This window comes from Mytilus californianus, unplaced genomic scaffold (genome assembly GCF_021869535.1).
Source record: "Mytilus californianus isolate M0D057914Y unplaced genomic scaffold, xbMytCali1.0.p SCAF_3, whole genome shotgun sequence".
NCBI lineage: Eukaryota > Metazoa > Mollusca > Bivalvia > Mytilida > Mytilidae > Mytilus > Mytilus californianus.
The window spans coordinates 73,343,479-73,355,948 of NW_026262679.1; the positions used below are offsets into that span (position 1 = coordinate 73,343,479).

General features: G+C 32.3%; 1 long non-coding RNA gene across 11 annotated transcripts in view; it reads right to left on the reverse strand.

Annotated features, from left to right (window-relative positions):
* Positions 1–12,470, reverse strand: part of LOC127735048 (uncharacterized) — a 113,833-nt gene that overhangs the window by 85,115 nt on the left and 16,248 nt on the right. The window lies entirely within an intron of this gene.

Below are 12,470 nucleotides of genomic sequence, written 5' to 3' on the forward strand. Positions count from 1 at the left end.
TTTTTCTAGTTTCCAGACAATAACTTGTGTTCAAGTGTATGGATCTCTATGAAATTGTACTGCAAGGTTCCATATCACAAAGGGAAAGCTGGGTTTGAGTTTGGGGGTGATGAATCATAAGGGGGTTCAAAAAATTTGGGGGAGGGATTTTTTTTTGTTTTTTTCTTTAAAATTTTCCATTTTGAATTGGTTATTTCTGATTTATATATAAAAGCAAATAATAATGATATGGTTTGAATAGGTAAATTAAAAAATTTTAAGTTCTTAGACCACATTCATTCTGTGTCAGAAACCTATGCTGTGTCAAATATTTAATTACAATCTAAATTCAGTGCTGTATCAAGCTTGAATGTTGTGTCCATACTTGCCCCAACTGTTCAGGGTTCGACCTCTGCGGTCGTATCAAGCTGCGCCCCAGCGGAGCATTTTATTAGCTTATAAATCTCTAACGAGAACACTTTATAATAAACGCCAAATTGCGGTCGTATCAAGCTGCGCCCCAGCGGAGCATTTTATTAGCTTATAAATCTCTAACGAGAACACTTTATAATAAACGCCAAAAGAAAACCTAAACCACTGAATTTTGATCGATTTTTTCAAATTTTGGTACAAATCCAGGATAGTTTAAGAAAGTTATTAAAATTTGAAAAAATTTAACCACAGAGTGAATGTAATGTTAACTGGTAGAAAAACTAAGTCCATTTATGAGTAAAATACGGATAAACAGGATTTTTTTTTACAAAATTTACTTTTGGATACTATCTTATAATCATAAACAAGCTTCTGTCCAAGTTTGGTAGAAATCCAGGATAGTTTAAGAAAGCTATTAAAATTTGAAAAACTTTAACAACAGAGTGAATATTTGTGGACGCCGCCGACGGAATGTAGGATCGCTATGTCTCGCTTTCGCGACAAAAGTCGGAGGCTGGACAAAAATAAAGTAGAACATGAAAAGTGGAACATATTATATGGTATGTATAAGAGGAAAAGAAAGGGCTCCAGAAGGGTTCTCCTACGATCAAATGGTCACTTTTAGAAATGTCTTCAGTTAACCAGGTCATTTTAGGCAAACTATACAGTTCTAAACTGATCTGGACCCGGTTGACGGTTAAAGTGACGCCACCAAAATTCAAACTTGATCTTTGTTTTGTGGTAATAAGCATTGTGCATATGTTTCATAACATTTGGTTGAGGCATTTATATTAAACTAAAGTTAGAAAATGGAAACCAACTTTGGGACGTACTAACATACAGACTGACAAGAGTAAAACTTACTCCCCCCACACATTGTGGCGCGGGTATAAAAAGTGTTTATTTTAGTTATTGCCCTTGTACCTTGGATAGATAAAATATGTGCAACGCGGGGGACATTGGAAATTTGTTTCACATGGGACACTGAAGTCTTGTTTTCATGAACGATTATAGCTTGATGGGACTAGAAAGCATTGACAATTACAAAGCAAAATAAGATTGGTATGTACTGCGCTGTTTCTAGTGTTGCAGTTAAGAAATAAGACCATGTTTGTAATTTGTCTTCGAATTAACTGTTAATCTTGTATTTATGCACACCTTCTCAGCTTAGTGGTTTGATTCCAAATCTCGTGATTAATTCACAGTCTTTTATAAAGGTTACAGAGACGGATACACGGTCCGAGGAAATAGGGGGCGTAATTCATTAAAAGGTTAAAAAACCGTTGAGAGTAGCAAAACGATTTTTTTGAAGATTCCACCTAAAAAATATAATACATTTTTATACGCCCGTTTACGGGACGTATTATGGTATACCGTTGTACGTCCGTCCGTCGTCAACATGTCGGACATTAACTGAAAAACGCTTTAACCAATTTGCATAAAACTTTGGGGAATTGTTTATATCTATTGACATGACCTCCCTTTCGTTTTTTTATGAATTTAGATTTTACGTTTCCGAGTTATGGTATTTTATTCATTAAAAAAGGAGGATTTTCCAGTTTGTTCCCAACTCGATCCGAAAACTCAAAAAGAACTCAAAAATGCTTTCACCAATTTGCAAGAAATTTTTGTGAATTGTTTATATTTATTAACGTGAGCTCCCTTTCGAAATTGATAAATTTTAGATTTAACGTTTCCAAATTACGGGGTTTTATTCATTTAAAAAAGGGGGATTTTCCAGTTTTCGGACAAGGAACTCAAAAATGCTTTCAGCAGGTCTAATGAAACTTTGGTGAATAGTTTATATCTATTGACGTAAGCTCCATTTCAAATTTTGTAAATTTTAGGTTTTACGTTTCCGAGTTATGGGGTTTTATTGATTAGAAAAGGGGGATTTTCCAGTATTCGGACAATAACCCAAAAATGCTTTCAGCAGTTCTCATGAAACTTTGGTGAATTGTTTATATCTAATGACGTAAGCTCCCTTTCGATTTTTATAAATTTCTGATATGATATAGAGAAGTAATTGAACTTTATTCTTTGAAAATGCGACGGGCGTATCATGCGCTCATGGCGCAGCTGTTTATTACATGTTTACTATCAAAAAGTAGAGGAGGGGGATTTCAGAAGGATTAAATTTGTGCTTCAGCTAAATCCCCTCCTCCCCGCAAAAAAAGATCTAATGTTACCGGAATCGTGAAATTATGAGATATATGTAGTACGGTGCATAGTAAAGAATGATGCATAATTTATACAATTATTTTGCACAATCACTTTGTTTTGATATATTTTTGCCGTTAATAGCATAATTATTTTACCGGGATTAGCACAATTCCAACTTAGCAGATGTATCTATTCGTCTATCTCGGAGATCCAGAATTCCAATTGCGGATTAGTAGTACAACACGAGTTATTAATGATATGTTAACAGCTATATATTAACAGAATTCAATTACTGGACTTCTTATATCAACGATCTCCAATTGACTATTCATTTTTTTAAGTCCCCACCAACTTAATATATGTTCAACTTCAATTGGTCTGTCCGTCTATCCGTCCGTCCATCACACTTCAGTTTCAGTTTGGAAATGCTTTGACCAAATTATTCTATTTTGGTTTGTAAGCTTATTATTTATATAATGTTACAGGTCAAGTTTGTGATTTTTGCTGGTGGGATAACATCTCAGGCTTGTGTGTGCCCTGAGAAATTCAGAATTTTCTTACAACTGGACAATATTTATCTTGCCTTACTATAAGCCCGGTTGGGCTATTGCAATCCCATTAAGTTCTTCATTTGTTAAACTTTCATAAATTGTTTATCAGATGAAGAACTCTGAATAAAATCCGACCAAACGTAGCAGCAATTATCTTTTCAAGGATCTACATGTATGAAAAATAAAAAAAAAAAACATACCCTCCCCCTTTTTCCCCAACCCTCCAATCCTAATGTTACATTATATATTACATTTGTTGAACCTTCTGAAAAGGAACAGACAAGATGGTGAGTGAAGCAAAGCATGCAATCATATTCCAATTCGAAAATAAACACCCTCTATATATGTATTTTCTTACATAAATTTCCATTTATACATCTTTTGAATGGATGTTGCTATGGATTATATTTGTTTCCATGGTAACTATTGAGGTCAGCAACACTTAACGATGGTTTTTAAGAGTTCGCGTATGCTTTTATGTATTTTCTTATCGGTTATGAAGCAATTAAGGACATTTAAGTTCTTAAACTGCAATATTCTGCAAATAATAACTCCGTTTCCAAGGAAAAAATGGGTTGCTATGGTGATAAAATTAAAAAGAGTCCCACGCAATTTTCTATTTAAATTGGTAAAGAAGTATTCAAACTTCATAACTAAAATGCTAACTATGCTGTCCACGTTTGCACTTTTCTTAAAAACACACGACAAAATTTGATAATTTCACAAAAATCCACAATTCAAAAAAGTTGAAAGTATGCATTTTTTGGTAATTTTTACAAAAAAAAAAATCACAAATTTGGTTGACATGCAATCTTAACTGAAATGAAGCTTAAACCAAGTTATATCAATGGTATATATGAAAATTTATGAAAAAAGTTTGATTCTATTCATGATCAGACTCTGAATTGTAGTGATTTAGCTGATTTTTGAAAGATTTTACCACGCTTCACTACCAAAAAATAGAGTGTCTGTTACATGGCAACCACTCTTTTTTCCACTCAAATTGCTTTTTTTTTTTTGAGCATTATTCATTTACTGCTTCTACCAGGCAATTTATAGAAAAAATCTGAAACCCTCATATATCACACTCTGTCTGGTTCTTAATAAATAGCTGTACTTAATTTTAGAATATATGTAACAACGAATTCATGATCAATTTCAATGAATATCAAATGCATTTATGATAATTTTTCCTCTAATAAATATAGAATAAAGGACTTTTGGTTTTGATACTGACTTTATCACGATAAAAGAGGGACGAAAGATACCAGAGGGACAGTCAAACTCATAGATCGAAAATATACTGACAACACCATGGCCAAAAATAAAAAGACAAACAGACAAATAATAGTACAGATGACACAACATAGAAAACTAAAGACTAAGCAACACGAACCCCACCAAAAACTGGGGGTGATCTCAGGTGCTCCGGAAGGGTAAGCAGATCCTGCTCCACATGTGGCACCCGTCGTGTTGCTTATGTTATTACAAATCCGGTAAGTTGTCTAATTCGGTAGGTCACATTCGTGAAAAAGGAAGGGTATTGTACACTGTGTCTAAATTACCCCGGCAAAAAATGTTTGGACTCGATAGTATCTAATGTCCGGCACGGTGACGGACAATCGACACACAGAGAAAAGGTAGAATTTCTGTTTATTTATTTGTTTTTTTAATGACATGCATTGCTACGAATTTGTTTAATTTCTTTTTAAATTGTGCACACTGTACGGAAAGAAAGATATTAACACAGAGATTGCATATCTAGTCACTATGAGCACCTCAATATTTGCATTTCTGTGCCTGGAACGAAAGTAATGGGTCATGTCAAAATGGAAGGACCCTGTTTCGTCAATGTTGTTTATTACTTAAGGACTCGGTTTTGTCTCAGTATAGGACCCGGTTTTGTTTTGTCTTGAAACCACAAATTTATGAAAGCTACGTTAACGCGGATCTGAACATTGCCCATCGGAAGAAATTAAATATGTGAGTCAGAAAGATGTTATAAAGATGTTATTGCAATACAAACATGTCGTGTTAAAATATATTTCAAACGGGAACTTTTCGAAATAGGGAGTAGACATTTTTGAATGCTATACGTATACCTTATTGAACTTATCTTCGTACTAGATTTAAATGGAAATAAATACTTTATACATGTACTTGCATTAATTCCTTATGATATAAAAAAGAAGATGTGATGTGATTGCCAATGAGACAGCTCTTCAGAAGAGACCAAATGACACAAAAATTAACAACTATAGGTCACCGTACGGCCTTCAACAATGAGCAAAGCCCATACCGCATAGTCAGCTATAAAAGGCACCGAATTGACATTTGTAAAACAATTCAAACGAGGAAACTAACGGTTAAAATTGTGTACAAAAATATGAACGAAAAACAAATATGTAACACAGCAACAAACGACAACCACTGAATTACAGGCTCCTGACTTAGGACAGGTACATATATACGGAATATGGCGGGGTTAAACATGTTAGCGGGATCCCAACCCTCCCCCTTACCTGGGAAATTGGTGTAACAGTACAACACCTGCTAAACCACAATTCCTTCCAAACTAATAAATTTACATTGAGTACTAAGATCATTTGCCGAAATTGGATTTTTTATATTTTGTAGATAAATGATTAGGGTTTAAGAAAAAACAAATTTATGGCATTAAAATATTTTTGCCACTTTAGAAAATATAGACTTTTAAATATTAGCAAATTTCACCGTTTCATAAAACTTCGGATATTTGGACCAGAATTGAGCAAATATAGAAAAAAAAAATTAACCTCAGGTATTATAGGTAAGATATTTGGCAGTTAAAATACAGTATTACAACATATTTAATTATTACCAATAAAACAATTACATGCTGCTAAACACTGGTAATTTTCAATTTAAAACTGCTGAAATTGGCTATTTTTCATCTTTGACCATAAATGGCTATTTATAGATGGAGCTCCATACAGAGAGTAACATAATAACATTGAATATTTTTTTTAAATATTTTGCACAGAAAGTAGTTGCTATGAAGGTATCATGTAAGCAAAATTTCAGGTCAATATGACAACATTGCATTTGGAACCTTTTGCATTGTTTTCTGGCAGATTGGCTCTTCAATACACTCATTATGTAGAGACAAGATAAAAAAAAAAAGTAATTTTTTTCCTAAATATACATGGTTCAATGTTTTCTGCAAAGAAGTACTATGGACCACGAATGCATTTGGTGTACTTTTTATACTTTAAGTTGCTTTTGTTTTATCGCTTCCAATTTCAACATATAACTGGGTATCGGTTTACACTAAATTTTCTTTGACATTTTTAGGCCGTCCATTTCAAACGGGTTAATTTCGGTTTTCGTTTTAGTGTTTTTAATTTTGTTTTAAATAACAAGTACAAAAAGCAATCCAGCCATTTTTTTTTTTTTTGACGTCTTGCGCAGATGGAAAAAAAAATTAGATCTAATACACACAAAAATTGAACATTTACACACAGCAGATTTGTTGATTGAATTTTTGGTGTTTAATGCCACATTCAGTCCTATTGGCAATGTTACCGCATTTTCCAAAGAAACACCAATATTGTGCTCATCATCTTTATGTTATCTACAAAATATTATCAAAATTATAAACACTACCGTATAGTCACGGTGTAAGGTAGCAATACACAGTTAGAAGTTTAGTTCCGCATTTTGCCATGGTGAATTTTTTAAATATGAAAGTTTTTGTACAATAAAATTTATTTTTAGATGGTTGAAGAATAATGTAGCTTTCCAAGTGGGTTTATATGAATATCAAGATTGTTTTTGCATGTTTTATAGGCCATTTTTCTGTTTGACATTCCATATTTTCACATCCTTACTGCCCATAGACCCAGAAATTATTGTAGTGTTTTTCAACCTCAAACTTTTCAATTCAAAATATGGAAAAATGAGCAGAAATACACATGATTTTTTTTTTGGACCTCTTGATAGATAAATGTCTATGGTTTCAGGAAAGGTATCACTTTAATGGATTGAAATTCTCCTTTGAACCAAATTTTGGGGACTTTTGGGACATTTTTACTCCCCTTTATGCAATATTTTGTATCAAATAAATGCAGATTGTTTCCATGGTTACACCAAATTCACCATTATAACTATTGGAAATCAAATCTTTGGAAGATGCTGATTCCATATATATGCACATGCATAACACAAACATAAAGCCTTATTTGTTAGAAAGCAAGGGAAAGAGGGTGGTTAAAAATTATGAGTGTCAATTTTAAATTTTTCTACTAACTGTGTATTGCTACCTAAAGTTCAAATAATTATGACGTCTTGCAAGGCTATTTTATTTTTACGCTGTGACGCCGTCAAAGCAAAAAATAAAATAGCCTTGCAAGGCGATATAATTATTTGGACTACCAGGTATCCAGTTTCATAATTTATTGTTTCTTCGAATGATAAATGAAAGTTAAATCGTTGTTTTTCGTGAAGAGTTTTGTGGTATCAAAATAGAAACCACCGTAATTTATCTTAAGAGTTGTCGTTCTTAAACCCTATTTATAAATAATAATAATAATAAAATTCTTTATTTAACAAAGGTAACACATTTAACAATTACATGTCGAACCCTGAACAGGGGGGGGGGGGGGGGGGGTGCTAGGATGCAATTTGAAACAAAAGGTAGGACAGGAGTTTTGAGTAAAAAAAAAGGCAGGATGACAATTTAAAAATGAATTTATGTAAAATAAGTCAGGATATTAATATTTGGAAAATAAATATATGACTTACTAGTTTAATAAAGCTAAAATATTTAATTAGTATCTCATACAACTTTCACATTAAACCCTTTAGTGGTTGCGGAGGAGTTGCGGACTGCAGGTAGTTACACTACACCAATAGTGATTTTCTCCTTTTTTGGTCCAAAGTTTCCCCCATATACCCTCAATGGGAAAAAAACATATGGTGCACAATTTCACAACCCCCACAAGACATATGTCATATCATTAGTTAGTTGGATTTAAATATATTCTGTTCTTTGAGAGGACTTAAGGATTGTAGATATATTACAAACAGACGGACGGACAGACCGACCGACATTATGAATATTATATATCCCCCAGCTATCAATAGCATGGGTATAATAAGTCTCTTTACAAAAGGATCAAATGGATTCAGCACAGCCAATAATTACAGGTCAAGCTAGCCCTACTGGCCTGTTAAATAATTTATTAAAAGAAGAACGCTTAGGGGATATGGTTGGGTCACTACTGTGGATATGCGTATGAATCTTTCCAATGGAATAAGACATGTACAGAAAATTTATCAAATCACCAATTAATATATATATCTAAATTAAAAAGGAGGGATATGTTGTATATATTTATGATATTTACTTGATAAAATCCCAGCAAATTAACAGAGCTATTGTTACTGTTATTCCTCTAAAAGTCACAGTGATGCTTTCAACATTTACAAAAAGATCACAGCAAGTTCAAAATGACCCCTTAGCAATTTTTAACTTCATTTAGACTTTAACTGTCAGATTCTTATGTACATAAAATAACATGTTTCAATCATTTTCGTTTTATATTTATTCAAAATACATGTATCAAGGGAATTATAATACAGGAAAGTAAAACACTAAATTGACTAATCAATGACGGTGGCATTTTTTTGTTGTTACACTACTGTTTTTGCAACAAGAATCAATATTAAGTTGAAATGTCTATGCTATCTGTATGTAATATATGTTGCCAAGTCTGTAGAAACAGCATGTACCAGTATGTCATCACTTGACATTTTGCTTTGCAAATCTTTGTCATCAACTATATTCAAATTCTCAATTTTAACTAATGATGACTCAGCTGGACCTCTAGTTCCTCAATAGTTGAAATTATTAAAGGTTTGATTAAAAATTGGTCTTTTTTCTGTAGCACTGCATTCTATGTATATATCATGTAAAAATTCCATAGCCCTACTATTAAAACGTTTCAATGGCTAATAGAAACTGTAAAAGACCATCATTCTGCAATATTCAAATTTGTTGACAAAACTGATTGTAGAGAAACCTTTGTGCTCATGACACATGTCTTAGTCTAGAGAAGTTTCACTATGTAGTTACTATTTTCTTTGTTGGCAAATACACCCTTGCCTATGCATATATGATATTTTTCTAAGACGTGAGGTTTTTGTGTAAACCTTTATGCAATTTCACTCAGGACAAGCAAAGAATGATTCATCATCTGAAATATCCTCAGCTATTACATTTGCTCTTGGAAAATATTCTGTTTCTGCTGTTTCGTTATATCCTCCATCTAATTTGTCTTTGTAATATAAGTGTAATTAACAGCATGGCACGAAAGATTTCTTCTTAATAAATGGCATTTGTACCTTCAAAAAAAAAAACACAACATATTATCATAACCTAGGCAAATATTGACAAATGCTAAAATAATAGTGTTCTAGCTCAAAGTTTTTCTTCTTCTCAAAAATGACACGAGACATATTGTTGTCTTAAACAGACTAGAAATTTTACTAACACTACTTTTTTTTAGAACACTACAAAGGTTAGTACTAGTGGAGCCTGACAGGCTTTCCCTTCCTAAGTACCTGAGAACCTTCTCTCATTATTGTATTTTTATGGAGTTTTTATTGATAACTTCAATTCTTATAATTCTTATGCAATTCATTTGTAACAAATGTTTGGAGTTTAGATCCCACAGTCTTCCTGTCTTTAAACCAGCATTTTCAATTTCTGCTATTTTTAATTTTTTTTCTTTGAAGAAAAAAAATAACCACAATTTTTGCCTGAAAACCGGCTTTTTGTCAAAATTAATTTGTATCTTATGAAATATGAGTTTTTTTAATTTGTCTACTTTTTGCCTTTAATTTTTTTATGGGTTTGAAAAACAGGCAAAAATTCCAAAAGGGGGCAAGGGGGGGGGGGGGGGTCTTTGGACACATGTATCATTGGTCTGCTCAAGACTTTTTTATTTTTGTTTGACGATTCTATTATAATATACAGTTTGACATGTGACTGCTTCCATTGGCAATTTGATACAATTTCATGTGATCATTCATAACAACATGCAGGTATTTGATAACCCATATCAAATTCATGAAGTGTGCTAGTAAATTTCATTTAGCCAATGTCACAGTACTGACCTGGACCTGAAAATAACCAAAGATAAAAGTCATCAAGAATTTGGTCCACCAAGACAATGCATACTGGATGGTGGCATCATTTTTACCATTCTTGAGTTATGCCCCTTTATAAACATAAAAATTGCTGAATTTTTCGTTTCCGTTCTCTAATATTAAACTTTAGTTTTCTCAACCAAATGTTATGAAACTTATACACAATGCTTATAATCATCAAATATTTTCTACGTTCAGAATACGAAGGGGGAAATTAAGTTTTTATTTTTACATTGATCTTTTGATGTGGTCTTTTTATAGATTCATGACAAGGTAAAGGTCAGATGAAATCTGCCAGACAGACATGTTCACTTTACACCAAATATAGTGACCCTCTTGCTTATAGTACCTGAGAAACAGATAAAACCATGTAAACTTATTTAAGGATCTGGTCTTGCTAATCATTTTTGGTATATAAATTTTCTATCTATTATAGTTTTCAGGCTAATAGGCATAACGGGAAAAAAATGGTTTCATCTTCTCTATCTATAGTGGTTTTCAAGATAATAGACAAATTCTCCTTTATCCTTATGTTCTATATTAAACCATGTTGCCCTTGTTGGTTGGCAGTTGGGGTCATCGAACACATTTTGTAAACTAGACACCATAATGATTAATCAAATTTGGCCTAGAAGTTTCAGAGGTGAATACATGTATTTGTGTAAAAGATAATGGACGGTGACAAATGCCAAGTGAGGAGAAAAGCTCACTTGAACCTTTGGGACATGTGAGGTAAAAAATTAGAAAACTGACGTAGGAAACCTCTCGCACATAAACAAAAATAAATTCGGATACAAACTAAGCAATATATTTTATCAGGTTTCAAGTTTCGGGAATTTTGTCACAGGATAAAATTTAGGATATATGTCCTATGTAAATATAAAGTGCCTTACAAAAAACCTGACTACTTGATGAAAAACACAGCACAAACTTATTTTTATGCCCCACCTACGATAGTAGAGGGGCAATACGTTTTTCGGTCTATACGTCCTTTCGTTTGTTCATTCGTTTGTCCGTCCCGTTTCAGGTTATTTATTTGTATATTTTAGATATTTGTAAGCAATTTTTATTGTAATGAGCATGGTCTTGACTAGAATAAAAACTACATATAAATTATATTGAGTTATCATATGATTTGTGTATTCCTAGTACAATACATAATTTTACGTATGTATTAATCGGTGTAATTCTGAATTTTACAAGTTGGTTCTACAATATCATTAAAACTATATGATGGTTCACTCAGCATTTAAAGCCACAATAAATCTAAAATTAAAACTATATGGTGGTTCACTCTGCATTAAAAGCCACAATAAATCCATGATTTAAATATATGTTAAAAGTTTAAAATTTGTAACCCCCCTTATTTACTAGTATGACACATGCTGTACAACTAGAATGTACAATTTGTTCCAGAATTTTTTGTTTACCTTGAGTACATTTGTATATGGGAAACACAGTGAAGGCAATGTATATTGAGACTATGAAAAAGGGTAGGTACATGTAACTAAACATGCTATTGAATATATCGACCTAATTTAAAGGAAACGAAAAAAATATGAGTGACAAGCATATAATGGCAAAAAAAGTTGTTAACAGTCCTGTTTAAACTAACTTAATTCTTGATATTTTAATGTGGCTCTTTATTCCAGGCTTGTGACTGGCAAGTTGTACTGTATTCATAATAATAAGCACCTTGGTTTTATTTAGAAATTAAAAATGGGGTATCTTACAATGTATATCAATGAAAATGATAAAAGACGTAAATATTGGGTCTGATCTAGATGATGATTGTAAAGATAATTTTTAAAATAGATTTCCTGCATAATGAGGTTATATTATTTAATCACAAAATTTGTAGCTAAATCTAAGAGTGCTATCACGATTGTGGGTGTTATGGTGCATGAAAATTAGCGAATACAGTATTACTTGGCTGCATTACCCACCTCCCTCCTCAATTTTTTTTTCTTTTTCTTTCATTTTTTTTTAATATTCTTTTCTTTTTTTTAATTTTCTTTCTTTTCTTTTCTTTTCTTTTCTTTTCTTTTCTTTTCTTTCTCTCTTTTCTATTCTTTTTTTTAATTTTCTTTCTTTTTTTTTTTTTTTTCTTTTCATTTTGTTTTCATTTTGTTTTCTTTCATTTTTCTATTCATT